Below are 13,410 nucleotides of genomic sequence, written 5' to 3'. Positions count from 1 at the left end.
TATAGTGACCACAAACAGAGATATAATGCTGATATAGGACACTAAACCAAAGGTCCAGAAGGAGTTGGTTAAGTGTCCTGAATCAACCTGACAGGTTTCCTTTAAGATGCAAATACCTTTTAAAAAGAAAAGTCACATGCCTATGATCCTCAATGTATAAGGCCTTTGGGTTTTAACTTTTCCATTGCTTATGACCACAATAGGGCTGAGCTCCTGTACCAGTGGTACTAGCATTTACTAAAATGCCAATGTATCTACAAAATCGGTATTATGTCATCTGGTTTGGGGATCTGGACCTGCCAGGATGTTCTCATAAGTTTAAGGTTACAGATGAGTCTAATCTTCATTGGCTCCAGGTACAGGAACATTGCCACCTTAAAGCTAAAAATAGTTTGCCTCTTTTTTATAAAGCCTATAGAGTTTAACTATTTGTAATTGTGTTGCATTGTATAACTAGTCTAGTACTAATCCTGATGTACAATAGTTTATTGTAATATAAAACAGAGTAGAAATTATATGAATCTAGTAAAATGATGCCCATTCAATTTGAGGAAATGAATATGAACCTTCCAAGGTCCTTAGGTAGGTTTCTTGCTTGAATCCTGTTGGCCTATCTTGTGATAACATCTGTACTGCATGCTATTTTTAATTTCCAGCATCTGCTGATTTATCCATGTATGCAAAAAAATGGAAATGTTCTTTATGATAGAACTGTCAGTGGCTTTTCCTCTATAATAATTCAATAGCAGTAATAGTATCTTAAGATCAATCAAAAATCTTTTTTACAACTGTTATGTGCTCTAAAAGTGTATACACACATAAATAACTTTTCTATTCCTCCAAATTTGTTTCTCCTACTACCCTGTCCTCTTTATCTGTTCTTTCTATGGGGAAAATAGTTTAGTTAGTAGCATAGTACAGCACATTCACATTACTGCAATGAGCTCTCAGACTCTGTTCTGCCTGGGGCACAAGACTGTTCTTGCCATTTAATAGATGTAACCCTGACACCAGTTATGTTATTAGTTTATTTCATATGCGAGACTGCTGAGCTGATATGCCTTTCTATTGTGTCACCCAAAGGAAGAGGCTGAAAGCGTATAACACTGCTACAGCATTTATTTATCAATATTGTGACAATATTTAAGTAAACGATTTGTCAACCTTTACATTATTAGAGATGCTTTCTACTTTATCTAAGGCTGCTATAGTAGCTTTGTAATGCTTAAAGGGAGTCTACAAGCTCCCGCAAGTCATAAAAGGATTGTGTACATAACTTTAAGATATGGCAATGCCTGCTGGTGTGCCAGCTACCTACTTTTGACTTTGTTTTCATGGTGTCATGTTAATCATTGTGTAAATAAATTTTGCTGTATAGTGTTTTGAAACAATAGGTCCAGTAAGTGCAGCCATGGCGAATTGCACTGAGAACCTCTTTTGGATGAAGAGAATTTTTTAGTAGATAGTAGAGTACATTTAGGAAAGAGAATAAAAATCTAAATCTGTAACATCTGTGCCCGTTTGAGCTTCAGCTTCAACCTCTGCCCACAAAGTATGGCAGAAGATATATTGCTGACTGTGATTTTGTACTTAAATTTGAATTGTATCCTGCAGTAGTTTGAACACTGCTTTATTCCATTCCGGGCTGTCTTAATTTATTTCCACCACACCTGTCTGTCTCCTGTTGACTTTGTTCTAAGTTGCAAACTGTTAAGCTAGGTTGTGAAGGACAGATGCCTCCTCCATTCATTTTCTGGACTGTAACTCTGATTGTCTTCCCACTTCCCTGTGCTTGCTATAATTCTTCCTTGGGGTCTGCTAGCAATTTCTGGACTTCTGTATTTTGTCTTTTTCACCCACTTCTTTCTTCTGACCATCTGTCCATCTGTTCTTTGTTTTAACCTGTATATGTATGACTATTCTTCTGTGTTTGTCTTGTTTTTGTCTCGTGTTTGAACTTTGGGGTACAAAGGGAACGTGGACCAGTTGTCACCTACAGCTTAGAGTAAAATGGGCAATTAGGTAAGGACAGCTTGCAGGGTCTAACTTTAGTTCTCACCATCTGTGTTTGTCCAGTCATACCATCTTAGTCCACTCTCTTAAAGCAGCATTACAAAATCATAAAAAAATATAATATAAAAGAAATACTTTGTATACATTTTTTTTAAATTCATAGTTATTGGACAACAACATCTTCTAATCATCTAATCATAACAGTATGTGCAGGTGATAAAGAACTGTAGACACAAAAACAATCCTATATCGGCAAAGTTGTATGAGCCAGCAAATTGACATCTATTTATAGACACTCATAATATTATTTAATTGATGTAGAGATTTAAGCTAAACCAATAATTATTTTCCCTGTACGGTTTAGACTTGAAAATGAAATAATTTAGAAAATTTATAAAGCATAATCTTCAGTCATTTTGGTGATAACATTTCTCTTCATTTAAATAAATGCAAAAAAAACCCCTTAAAAGCTACCATGTAATCCCAGTCATTTCAGCTTTACAATTCTTTTTTCCTAGGTGATGTTTTTGCTAGCTAGAGACCTGTAGTGCCATCTACTGACACAAAGAAAGTATAGTACATGAAAAACAGAAATAAACCACATATAGTGTAAAAAAAATACACGCAGTAGCAGTCACACAGCCTTCCTCTATGCATGAGCACAAAGAGGATAGCTGCGTAATCTGTTAGTACTAAATAAATGAAGGAATTATTATTAATTCTCCAAAAAATTGATGTGTTACATGATCCTCTTCTCCTTGGAAAAATAAAATTGGATCCAAAATGGACGACTTCAAAATGGCCACCACGGTCAACACCCATCTTGACAAGTTTTCCCCCTACCATATTCTAAGGTGCCATATACAGGAAGTTGATATCACCAACCATTCCCATTTTATTTAGGGGTATACATATAAATAGCCCATCCTGTATATAGATGATAGATAGTAAAAAAAAAAAAGATAGTAGCACTCCAAGGATGTAAAGTGATTAAGTGGATTTATTCCTTGTTAGCAGCAATGTTTCTCAAGCTAAGTTACTGTGGTCACACACACACACACATATATATATATATATATATGTATATATATATATATATATATATACCAAAATAGAAGACATCACATAATTTGAGGTTCCGCCCACATAATTGATACAAATCATGTGATGTCTTCCATTTTGGTATATTTATATGCGTGTGACCACTGTAACTTAGCTTGAGAAAGGCTCAGCACTGAAGCAAAACATTGCGTCTACCAAGGAATAAATCCACTTGATCACTTTACGTCCTTGGAGTGCTTCTATCTTTTTTTTACTATATTTAGTGGACTTTTTCCTGGCCCTGAATAGCGTGCTCCTACAACTTTTTTTTACATCTATTGTGATGTTGAAGATTTTTCTTTTGTGTAGATAGATAACCTGTATTTTAACCTGCCAATTCTTAGGGATCAGTTCCAGCTCTCTTATTATGTAGCCATTTCATCCTGAAGCTAGTACAGGCAGTCCCCTGCTTATGTACAAGATATGTAGGTATGTTCTTAAGTTGATATCCTATGTAAATTGGAACTATATATTTTATAATTGTAACCCCATTCAAAAATTTTCTGGCCTTTATGACAATTGGATTGAATAAGAACCAGGATTAACAATAAAGCTTAACTTCAGACACGATTGTTAACTGTTATAGCTGTTTATTGTACCGTAAGGCTAAAGTACAGTAAATTACCGACATCCGGAGGTCCCTTAGTAACTAGGGGTCGTCTGTAAGTCGGGTGTTTTTAAGTAGGGGACCGCCTGTAATAGTTAGCACAGATAGTCTAAAGGACCAAACCCCACTTCCCTATCCATCTGCTGGGGCTCTCAGGACTCCCTCCCCATCTGTTGGAGTGTTCTCTTCGGGGATCTCCTCTGCACATCGGAAGAGTGCCATGCACAGACAAAGAGATACAAAGGGCATGGATAAAGAGAAAAGCAGCAGCAGCTGACAACATAGTCGTAGCAAGCATTTGTGTTATGTGGGGTTTGGGTGGCTATGAACCTCCCAGGCGGCCACCCTAAATGCCCAGATGAGGATCTGCCATTGATCTGGCATGAAGAGAGAGAGAGAGAGATAGAAAGAGAGAGCACATTTGTTTATCATGTAAACAAACTAATATTTTATTTTTTCTCTAGGTTGTGGATTAAATGTGTTTAATGTAGATGTAAAGCTTGACTAACATCTCTGTGGAAAAAAAATATGTTTTGTTTTCTGTTATTTTTGTTATTTCTTTTTTATGATACCTTTACAATATACACTTGTATACACTGAAAGTACAAGGGAACACGGTGACTCTGACATATTAAATTAGTGTATTGACTTAATGTTCTCATTGGGAACACTCAAAGTCCATTATTTTTACTCTCAGTGTTTTCCTTTCCTTTCATAGGAGTTGTTCAGTGTTGATTGTCTGTAGATCTGAAGACTATTATGAGATAAAATATAAAACTCAAACCACTTGTGTGTGCATTAGGATTCTTACTGTGGAAATACTGATGTAAAAGAAGTGCTAATAGATAGAGTAGTTTTGTATGGACAACTAAGATGTTTTATAAAAGAATACTAAAAGTAGACAGCAACAATTGTGCCAAATGAGCACATCAAAACAGTAGCACAGTACAATAAGGATTAAGATTCTGCAAGTGACAATATGAAGGCAAATTCACACAAGTGTCCGGTAAAAATACAGAACAGAGTGCCGAGACCCTCTTTGGGCATTGTCACAAGCTACAAGAGGCAGGTACTGGGACTATGGCTTTTGACAAGTGTGTAGAGGCAATGTGACTATTGGCAATTGTGTGGGGGCACTGTGACTGTATTGGCTACTGTGTAGGACACTGTAGTAGTCATTTATTTTTAGTCAGGACATCTGTATGTGTCTTTTTTTTAGTTATCAAGGGGTTTGGACCTGTTTGATTTATCTTAGAGATTGATATATCCAGCAGCTGAATCTGTGGGATTTTTGTGACTTTCTATTCAAAAGTTGCACACTCTTCTGCCCTTTTAATAAAAACTTTTTCCTATGCATGATCAGGAGAGTGGAAATGTCACAAATTCTGGCGCAAATATAAAAAAAGAGAAAAGTCTAAGATAAATTACCCCCATGCCTATATTGGCTACTGTGTGGGGTCATCATTACTATATTGGCAACCCTGAGGGAAATGTTACTGTAATGGTTGTGGGGACAGTATTAAGTTTGTAATAAGAAGATAGTGTAGATGATGAATTACGGAACCTTAAATTTAAATCTGCAGAAAGGAGTGGTAGCTGCAAGAAGATGAAATGTTAGCCATGTAGAAGAAGAACATGGGATCTCGATAAAATATGTTATCAGTCAGATGAAGGAGTCAGGGGCTAGCTAGTCAATTGCTGGGTTCGGCATCCTGGAAATGAATAAATGGCCAGGCACAGAGCTAGTAAAACCAGTGCTGAAGGCCCTGAACAGCATCCATTTGTTAGTTATCCAGCCCGAGGAAGCTAACTGGCAAGTCCATGCCTCATTCAAGCCACAGTGCTGTTCAGCTCTGAGTTCCATAATGAACCACCCAGCTTTCCAGGAATCAGATACTGCAAGGCAGCTGTCCAAGCAAGGCAGCCCTGGTTGTGGCTCACAAGCTCTGAACTCTACAGCCATAGTCCATCTAGAAGACACTAACAGTACCCCTCTTTACTGTATCTGACTCTGTAAACCTTAGCATGATCTGGTAACCCTAAACCCGAATCTGATATGGAACCCTAAACCTGTACCCTGAACTCTGTTTCAGAGCTTCTACCCCCTGTCCCTGTTCTTGCACCCCTCTATTCCCTGAAACCCATATGTGTGCATACTTACCGTATATACTTGAGTATAAGCCAAGTTTTTCAGCACAAAATATGTGCTTAGACTCAGCTTATACTCGAGTCTATGGGAAAAAAAAGACTCTGTACTCACATATTTTCTGTCTTCAGCTCTGGAACCATCTTCAGGTCCCCGCCATTGGCACACACTATAATATCAGCAAGTGTCTGACGTCATGGTATTTACGATGGCACCACACGGGGACTCATGACGGAGCCAGAGCTGAAAACAGAAGAGGACCTGCGGGGCATCGGAAAGATGAGTACAGAGTTTTGCAGGGTTTTTTAAGCTTGGCAGGGGGCAGGCACTGGCTATATACTGGGGGACATGCACTGGCGATATACAAAGGGGCCGGCATTGGATATATACTGGGGGGCAGGCACTGGCTATATAGAGGGGAGCAGGCACTGGCTATATACAAATGGGGCAGGCACTGGCTACATACAAGGGGGATGCTGAATATATACTGTGGGCAGGGGGCAGCTGGCTATATACAAGGGGGCAGGCACTTACTATATATGCAAGGGGGCTGCTACTATATACAAGGGGACAGGCACTGGCTATTACAAGGGGGCTTCTGGCTATATACTAGGGGCAGGGGTTGGCTATATACTATGGGGCTGGCTATATACTAGGGGCAGGAGGCTACTGGCTAAATACAAGGGGGAAGGCACTGGCTATATACTAAGGGGCAGGGGCTGTCTATATACTGGGGGATACTGGGGGTCATGTGCTTGCTGGCTACATACTGGGGAACATATTTCCCACCCTACTTGAGAATATATGGGAATTTGCCTTGACTGATTAAATATCTATATTTTTCTAAATCCCTGACAAGTTTATAAAATATAATATTAATATAAAGGGCTTTTTAAATATTGTAATTTTTGATTAAGGTGTGTTTATTTTTTTCTTGCACCACATTGACCAATAGTATTCTCAAAGTAAGAACCCTATTGTTAAAAATTTGAATCCCACCCCAGAATACACGCTCTGTTATTTGGGCTATTATGAACTCTATTGGTATAAACTATGAAGCATAGCACTCAGCACCCATTACTGTGCTCTAGTTAAACACTTAAGTTACAGTATAGATAGTACTAAATTGATGGAGTTATTTTATTTTAGTTTATATTAAATGTTTTTTCTTTTGAAAGGAGTTCTCAAATCACACCACAAAAATAATGTGTCGCACAATTATAACTCGCAGTCCTCCTAACAATCTATCATTACATTTTTACCTTAATGCAAGTTACTTTCATGGTGCATCAGAATGCTATTATACAGGATTGAGGATTTCTTTATTCATAACTTCTGATTTGGATTTAGAGGGGCCTATTCTCTGTTGGGGAGTTTTCTAAGAAAAGGTATCCAGAATTTATACGTTGTGACTGTAAAGATTATATTCCCACTTCTATTGATCTTTCAGCTTCAACATCATTTTCTTTTACAATGCAGATTGGTGATTCAGGGCTGAATTCTATTTTCATCCAGTTAAAGATTTTGGTCACTGTTTTCCTATGTATATATGTTAAGATAATTGAGTTCGGACCCGAACCCAACTAACTCAAACCTGAACAAGTCACTCATTTACTGTAACAGATTCATAATTAGGCAGGATTTTACTCCCGTTCATTATAGTGACTTATGAGCTCTTTAAATGTCTTTTGAAAGTAAGATTAAATAAAGTGGCTTAGACTGTACAATAAGTATGGCTCATGAGGTGTTAATGGCTTCAGTCTACTAATATCCCATGAAAGAAAATTCTCAAATCTCAATGCCCTGGTGATGTTTACAGAATAAAGATAATTTTTTACCCCTTACCTTACAATTTTACTAAGTTTTATTGCTGTTTTAGCTCCTATCACTCGTGATGGTCAATACAAAATTCCAGGGTGTGGGCGGGGATTCTCTGAGCAGACACATTGGGGGTCATTTTCTAAGGGCCCGATTCGCGTTTTCCCGACGTCTTACCCGAATATTTCCGATTTGTGCCGATTTTTCCTGACTTGCCCAGGGTTTTTTGGCGCACGTGATCGGATTGTGGCGCATCGCCGCCGGCATGCACGCAACGGAAATTGGGGGTGTGGCTGTAAAAAAAACGGACGCGTTCGGAAAAACCGACGCATTTTTAAAAAAAAGTGTTCCTCGACACGCGCTTACCTTCACCCAGGGTAGGATGGTGAACTCCGATGCAATCCGATGGTCTTCTGCGCAGCAGCGACACCTGGTGGATGTCGGAAGGAACTGCCTTAGTGAATCCCGACCGGACCCGAATCCACCGCAGAGAACGCGCCGCTGGGTCGCGAATGGGCAGGGTATGTAAATCTACCCCATTATGATCCATTTACTTCTGTGAGCTTAACATGTGGTAAAATTATCAGGGTATATACACTTTCATTTACCTTCTGAACATTCTACTAGTATTTGACACATAGAAAGAGAGATGAGACAGATCAGAGATGAGATGATAAGATCCATGAAATGCATATTAGAAACAATGGGGGTCATGTACAAGGGCCCGAATTCCCTTTTTTTTTACGTCGGGTTTCCCGAAGTTCTTTGCTTTATTTGTGCGGCCTTTGTCAAACTACAACAAAATATATACCGTCTCAGGGTATTTACATATTATACAAAAACTTTTTTACAAAGTATGCAACAAACAGAAAAATTGTTGCATCATGAGTAGATGTTCACAAAAATACATAGTTCCATCTAATGGTTTGTACATATAGACAAGATGGCTTGAAGGTACTGTGTTCAAAGTCCAGCCCAAATATCACATCGGTGGTGTTGAAGTATTTACCACATATTTGATTAGTCTCCAGTAATCTTAATGAAATGCACTCTTATGGAGATGTATGATAAAAACCGTGAACAATATGTATTTTAAAAAAGGGGATGAAGCTTACCAAGAGCCGCTATGAGCGAACAAGAAGTCTAGTTAGCATTCGCGACGCCATGCTGTGTGGAAAGTACATCTGTGCTGAATGAAATGTACTGCCCGAGTACACAACCAATTATATAAGGTGAATGCCATGCCTCAAAGAGGTGTGAGAGAGACAGGGTGTGTACAAAGCATCAGTCGCCAATGAAATCTAGAGGGGGGTGTAGCCAGCATCAGTGGCCTTCAGCAATCTCCGTATGGGACTGAGTGCCTCCGATCGGCATAGTAGTGCCAGGTACAGTATAGAACAGTGGTGGTGAACCTGTGACACGGGTGCTAGAGGTGGCACTCTAAACACTCTCTGTGGGCACCCAGGCCATCACCCCAGCACCAAGTATCCAGACAGGACTCTCCTGCAGTCCCTGGCCACCCAGGATGTGTTGTTATCAGTGCTTTTTTAAAGGTACACATCCTTAGCTGCCTGGTACTACAGGATAAACAAGGAGGTGCAGACAAGGCTGCATTATTATTGGAACTCCTGCTCTGGGACCCACAATTCTTCCTGTTCAGGGGCCCATGGAAGGAAGCTACAATGATAATCTAAATTTCTCCTCTTCCTTTAAAGTGTATTGGTGTCCTCAGGACACAGATGCAATTAAAACCTGTGACAAAACAGGTAGCAACAGTTACTGCTCGAATTGTCATGTCAGCACAGTGGGCTTGGTCGTAGTTTGGGCACTTGGTCTCTAAAAGGTTCGCCATCACTGGTATAAAGCATAATAAATTTGATAATTACTGATAGTGGGAGAGATATATCAAATGCTAGCACCAGCTGTTGATGTTCTCCAGCAGTTGATGTTTGCCCAGAGGTCTATTTCACTGCATATACTAAGAGGCTCTGAGCTTTTTGTATAACCGGTGCATGACTTTATTGCTAAAAAAAATCTAAGAAGTTGCAGCACAGCAAGGTTAATTTCCCAAGGAGTGCCTTTTTTCATCCAGATGCAACATTTCGATCCTTATTAAGCATCAAGGCTATACTTTCTACATTGTATTGCTAAATAAATTGTGTGCCCTGCCTGTCCTATAAACTATGTAAAAAAACTGGCACAATCTACACTTGAAGAACCAACGTGGTGTCCCCACCTGCACTGGCCCACTTTGCAGCCATGAACGGGCCACTAAACACCCGGCTTGGAGTTGGCCAATACCAGGATCCAGGAATTCGAACTTTTTCAAGGCTTATAAGCCTGTAAATCCACCAATCGTGTCCCACCCAAAGTGTCAGCGATTCACACATGCAGCAATGTGACTATTCTGTACATTCATGGGAATAATTATTCACAAACAATACATATAATACAAAACTACTCAGCACAGAAATGCTCACTTTGTAAGGCACAATGAGTTTTTACTACCTGTAAGCATTGATACAATTACTGAAGTATATTCTTATAACTTATTTAAAATTCAATAAAAGTGATATATTTGCACTTGAGTGTATATTGAAATAGAATTTACAGAAGCAATAACCTTCATTTTCTTGGGCTTTAACTTTTAATGCGCCTCTGTGGCCAGGACAATTCAATTCTGCATTTGCAGACCTTTTAAATTTGTGATCTTTAGAATAGTTTTCTTATTTTGAATTCCATAAACTGAAAGACAACCTGAAAATGCATTTTATTCATGGTGATATGTAAAACAGTTTGTAGTAAGAATTTGCTATTTTATGAACATTAAATTTGAATGTGCTCGAACACAGTTAAAATTATATTTACATTGAGCAGAAATCCTGTCTGCAGAAAGTGATATTAAATTTATTAGTACGACCAAATGTAATGGCTTGCAATATTGCTGTCACGCATGCATTCTGTTGAATGTTACTTAGAACAAAATGTCTGCAAATACAAGCACTTAAAATAAATCTCATCTGAATCTTTTGTAACAGATTTGAAAAAGAAGGCCTCATTGAATTTATGTTTCCATCAGGAACATAAAACCAACTTTAAATGCAGGAAAAGACCATTAGTGTTGATGTTCCCTGTGATATAATGATTACATAGTTACATGTTAATTAACTCAACAGAATTCATGACAATTTCTCTCTAACGTATTGTCAAACATCTTGTTGACAAATTCTCATTTTCCTTCATTAGGCTTGCATCATAAAAATCAATCAAGCTTATTTTTCCATAGACTCAAACTGACAAAATTTTGTGTTCATTTATGCACAATCTGAGATCTCAAAGATCATGCTCTTTTCAGGACAGATGTTGTAAATGGATGAGTTATTATAATTAGTATGTAAGTTTAATCAGGATGGAAAATTGGATGGTAATAAAAACAGAAACATTAAGGCAACATTTTTCTCAAATAATGCTAACTCACCAGCAATATTCTATCCGTGTGATTTATTAAATCGCATTCAGTTACATTTATATATTCTACAACCTTTTATTACAGGCTGTTAGGTTCTGTGAACCTTGTCTGACCACAAGTCGAGACTTTGTTCTCATGTATAGACAGTGGGAGGGATTTATAACCACATTTACTGGCTTCTTCTACTACTTTTTGTGACTTCTTGACTCAGGTAAGACTTATTTGTCTTTTATGTCTGTTATGAAACAAGTAACTCTCAGCTGAGATAAATATGTCTCACCTGAGATGATAAATTCTCGAAAACTAGAAGAGACCAGAAAAAGTGGTAATAACCCCCCTGTTTGATTTCCTGTGGACAGCCACCTATCAAACCTCTATTCGCAGCTATTAGGCCAGAGAAACATGACCATGGTTGGTCCATGAATCCCGGACAGCGTGCTTGATCACTGTACCAAAGATGGGACTCCAAGCAGAGTCCTTTCTTCCCTGCAGAACAACAGAGGTCAACTGTAACAAGATTACAGGGCTAATGTTTGGCGGGAAAGAAGGACCCTGGCCTTGGATGCTGTGCTCCTTATTTATCCTTATATCCTGAAGATATGTCTGCCTCCTGCCCCTGTAGAATTTATTTTTATGCAAAGTATACTGTGATTTTACCTCTTGATTTACAATAATGAATTAAAGATGACAAGACAAAGCATAAGGAATGTATTCAAATATTAAACATTCAATGAGGCTCTATCACAGGTGGAACTACTGTATAAGGCCAAACACAAGTTAATTACGTACTGCATCAATAAGAACTATGGGGGACATATGATTTCACTGGTCTGTATGATTTCGCCACAGCCTGCAATCTTTTAGCTATTGAAGATCGTTGGCTGAAGCATGTATGCCCTTCATCAGTTGGTGTAAAGTGGGAAATAATCAGCAACTGACACTTAGGGGTAGATTTATCAAGCTGTCTGAAAGTCAGAATATTCTTAGTTGCCCATGGCAACCAATCACAGCTCCCCGTTATAATATTCATGAGCACTGGTAAAATGAAAGCTAAGTTGTAATTGGTTGGCCTTGGTCCACTAAGAATATTCTGACTTACAGACAGGTTGATAGATCTGTCCCTTAATATTTTACTGGAAAATTGCCAGGCATGATACCTTTTAGTTGCAGCTTGAATTTCAAGAAACTGAACCCTTATTCATTTTTGCATTTTAAAAAAAAATTGTATGCAGCTCCTCTTTTTAGTGTAAAATATAAGAGAGACATTTATTTTTTTTAACAGTTTTATTGAAAAAATATACAAATCATAATACAGTCCGAGAGGGTGAAACGGAACCCCGTCGCGGGTCGCGGGCTCACCTGTGCCTTCGGTCCCCCGCCAGCGCGCCGCAAGCGCCACTCACGGGTCCCGGCTCCTGTCCCGCCGGCATCGGCTCCGTCCACGGCTGCTCCGTCCCCTTCGGCTATGTGCGCGCGTCCCCAACAGCTAGGGTTCTGCAAATTTAAAGGGCCAGTGCACCACTAATTGGCGCTGGTCTTTCCCCCTTAAACTATTTAACCCTGCCTCTTCCTGTTACCCTTGCCGGATCTTTGTGCCTTGCGCCCTAGAGAAAGCTGTATTTGATGCCTTGTGCTGTTCTTGAGATATCCTGTTGTGACCCCGGTTCCGTTTCTGACTACGCTCCTTTGCCACCTGTCCTGACCTGTTGCTACGACTCTGACTATGAACCTGTGCTGCCCGTCCTGACCTCCTGCCTGTCCCCGACTACGAGATTGCCTGCCGATTCTGTACCTCGACCTTGGCTGCCACTGCAGACAAGTCACGCCTGTGGAACGACCTGGTGGTACCACGCCGCAGCAAGTCCAACCCGCTTTGCGGCAAGCTCTGGTGAAAATCGGGTGCCACTTAGACTCCGGTCCCAGGTAGTGGCTTGTGCCATCGTCCGCAGTGATTCAGAGGATCCACAACCTCTAAGCCTGACAATCTGAAACCCCCTGCTTAACCTCTTTTTGTCCGATGATGTTTAAGATTGTAATTGCTGAATAAAATAGAATAAAACTTTAATCGGTGACTGCTGGACCTTTTTTCTTCATAATTGAGATATATTATAATACAGCAGTATTTAATACTTAATACAGCAGTATTTTGTATTTTGTATTAAAGACAGGCAAGATACTTGTCATACATAGTCATAACATAAGTTCTCAGTTAGATCACATAAAAGATTCAAGTGACGATCAGCATGCGCTCATTAT

This window comes from Engystomops pustulosus, chromosome 1 (genome assembly GCF_040894005.1).
Source record: "Engystomops pustulosus chromosome 1, aEngPut4.maternal, whole genome shotgun sequence".
Taxonomy (NCBI): domain Eukaryota; kingdom Metazoa; phylum Chordata; class Amphibia; order Anura; family Leptodactylidae; genus Engystomops; species Engystomops pustulosus.
The sequence above is the reverse complement of the archived record's forward strand: the minus strand, read 5'-3'. Positions refer to the sequence as shown.